The 3,442-nt window shown below is 45.3% G+C and overlaps 1 non-coding gene across 1 annotated transcript; it reads right to left on the reverse strand.

The window, feature by feature from the left end:
• Window positions 1–2,393: 2,393 nt before the first annotated feature.
• Window positions 2,394–2,512, reverse strand: LOC136886936 (5S ribosomal RNA). Its single transcript, XR_010861887.1, has one exon. It is a non-coding gene; the product is annotated as a 5S ribosomal RNA (ribosomal RNA).
• Window positions 2,513–3,442: the final 930 nt, after the last annotated feature.

The raw sequence follows: 3,442 nt of genomic DNA on the forward strand, positions 1-3,442 counted from the left end.
TTATTATTATTATTATTATTATTATTATTATTATTATTATTATTATTATTATTATTATTATTATCATTATCATTTACCTCAGCGAATGAAAGCCCATGTATGAACATTTTTTTGTACATAAGCAACGATCAGCTGCTTTACCGACACCTTGTAATCCAAGAAAGAAAGAAAGAAAGAAAGAAAGAAAGAAAGAAAGAAAGTAAGTATAGGGGTACCTAACCACTCCTGAAAACTACTTTCATTGAAGGTTGTACTAGGCCAAACTCTAGAGACCTCTTACTAAATGGTACCATACTACAGGGCAGGTGTAAAAAATAGTTAATGAAACCGTATAATGAAAGGTACAGACTTAAGAGCAAGTGGCGTACTGGCTTATTATCCCTCCCTTCCAGGACCCTTCTTGCAACCACTAACCACCACCTACACCCCTGCCCAAGCAGTATTCGAGCATCGGGCTGTGTGATGTGGTCGCCTTAGAAGTTTGTGCTAGACAATACCCCAAAGAAAGTAGGTGGTTTAAGACAGGCAATAAAGTTTTAAGTTTTACTCCTCTTCCCTCAAATATGAAGAGAAGTACACCATAATGAGGGGTACTAAGCCATTTAAATTCATGACAGAGACCTGATGATTCTTAGCCCTGCTGATCTAGGGTGACACTTGATATAACCAGGCCAGACCCAGTACCTGAATATTTTTAGGTTATCCAAGCCAAACCTGGGTTATATATTGCCCGAAATATGTAGCATCTACCCTGTAATTAGAAGATGCAGGTGTGACTTCACGACTGGTGATGATATAACGGAGCACAATTTAGCATGTTAGGTACTAGTAGATCCACGATCAGCCCTAGCCGTGTCTGATGCAGAAATCCTAACCTGACTTGGGAAGAACGGTAACTTATTTCTTTCTTTCTTTCTTTCTTTCTTTCCTTGAACGCTAGCCTGTAGTAGTAAGGCAAGAGGCAGTGATCAGGTGGTCAGCAAAAGGACACATTATTGCTTGAGTTCGAAATTGTCCACTGCCTTAAGTAATAGTCGTATTAGTAGCAGTAATGGTGGTGGTGGTACTACTAGTAAGGTTATGTTCACTATTATCTTACGCCTTTCGTAGATGCCGAGGTGCCGGAAGTTTGTCCCGCAGGAGTTCTTTTTATGCGCCCATATCTACAGACCATCGAAATATCACACGAGTGAGCCGGTGTCGAACCTGTCAAGTAGGGCTCAGAATGGTCTAATTTTAATTCTAGGACGGTAACAGTAACTATACGGAGTTCCGATTCGTTCTACTCAATTTATCACTTGCCAAAAGATCGGTCAGCTGACGTACAAACAACAAAAACGAGTGCTTTCCTCCCTTCACCTAACCTAAAACGTCACGACTCTTTGAACTAACCCTTGTCGTCAAAAGGTTACCTTCTCAGTCTTATTTGAAGGGCGTCTCGTCTTTGATAGAAATGAAAGAGTTTTACAAGTTCCTAGGCTTCAAAACTACGTTACATCGCAACACACGCACTTCGAAGATAGCGGGCTGTGTGTAGGCCACTGTACTGCACTGGTGCCCTACCGTTCGTAAGGAAGCCCGGGAGAGACACGAGCGTACTACAAACTTGTAACTTATTGCCGAACCGTGTCGTAATTTGAATAGCTACTTACCTGAAAGAACATAAAAGGAAATTGTTCGACTCTTTGAGGGGCTGCTAAATGCCGCGGTCGGTTGCTAGGACATGGCTTTCATTGTAATCACGACAGTGTCGATGACGTTGCATGGAAACCACCTTCCTCGCGATTTTCAAGGTGGGCGGGGAGTTTAGAAGCCTCGTTCCGCCCTTTAATAATCTTAATATTGGGAGAAATAGGACGTAGAATGATGTTATGTGCCATAAGAGGCCTGCAGGATAAGCTACACTAACCTAAAAGAATAAGAACAGCAAGTTTAGACATAGGGACGTACGATAGGAGGTACGAAAGTTAAAATCCTGGCACGAGTAATTGGAAGCGGTGCTAGGCTCAGCAAGGGTCCCCTAGGTCGACACACACACACACACACACACACACACAGAGAGAGAGAGAGAGAGAGAGAGAGAGAGAGAGAGAGACGACGAATAATAATAATAATAATAATAATAATAATAATAATAATAATAATAATAATAATAATAACAACAACGATGATGATGATGTCGCCGCCGCCAGGTTAGGCCGGTCACCTAGGAGGAAATGCAATACTACGCTAAGCTTCGTTCCTGTATAGCCACGGGGTCGAAGAGCAGCAAAAGGTCTAGCTAGTTTCAGACGTAACAAAAAACGTGATTTAAGCAATTTCTGCTGGCCTGAGGCAAAAGTTGAAAGTAAGTTGTCGTACTGGGACTGGGAAACTTGGTAAAAAGGGAATTGAGCCAACGGCACGTGGTGTTCCCAAGCGGTCACCCATCCAAGTACTGACCACGCCCAATGTTGCTTAACTGCGGTGATCGGACGAGAACCGGTGTATTCAACATGGTATGGCCGTTGGCGAGAGAACGGAGCTTGAAACGTCCATACGAACCGCAAAGCGAGTTTCCTGGAGGTCTTTGTGGCGCGGGGGCGTTGGCAATGGTGCAGGGGTGTGCTCGGAGGTCGCCGTCGCGGAGCGGGCGCGGGTGGTTGTCGCGCTCCGCGGCGAAACGTACCCTAACTCGACTTAACCCCACTTCTCGTAACCTAACCCCAAAAAAACGCGCGCGCTGGCGCGCGCGCGCACACACACACGGGAAGTGTCGAGGGTTGTAATAATAATAATAATAATAATAATAATAATTACTGAAGGTGGTTGTGAAGGGGCCGGCGCTGTAGCGCAGGGGCAGCGTGCCTGCCTCGTAGCTGGGGGGCCCGGGTTCAATTCCCGGCCAGGCAAAGGAATTTTACCTCGATCTAATGGCTGCTTTGAGGTCCACTCAGCCTGCTTGCTTAGGGGCTGTAGTGCCATGGGGCTTGGTCTGGTTTTCATTGTAAAGGACAAAGCAGGAGGATTTTTAGCAATAAGGTAATGTAGTAGTAGTAGTAGTAGTAGTTCTTCCCTCCTTAGCTTATGATTTGAATGTTTTGCACTGTCTTTCGATGTATATGAAGTAGGACAGATAGATAAAATCAGAGTGGAGTTGATAACAAGGCTAACAGATGCTGCTCTTTTTTTTAAAGGTGTGGTGGCCCTGAAAAGGGCCGTTTGTTAAGAATGCAGCAAGGCAGAAAACCTGGCACCTTACTTGGAGCTGGTGTATTTGGTAACTGCCTTGGTACCCTCACTGACGGCGTGCTTGGCCAGCTCACCGGGCAACAGGAGGCGGACGGCAGTCTGGATCTCCCGACTGGTGATGGTGGAGCGCTTGTTGTAGTGGGCCAGACGGGAAGCCTCAGCGGCGATGCGCTCGAAGATGTCGTTGACAAAGCTGTTCATGATGCTCATC

The sequence above is a fragment of the Anabrus simplex genome, chromosome 4 (assembly GCF_040414725.1).
Source record: "Anabrus simplex isolate iqAnaSimp1 chromosome 4, ASM4041472v1, whole genome shotgun sequence".
Taxonomy (NCBI): Eukaryota; Metazoa; Arthropoda; class Insecta; order Orthoptera; family Tettigoniidae; genus Anabrus; species Anabrus simplex.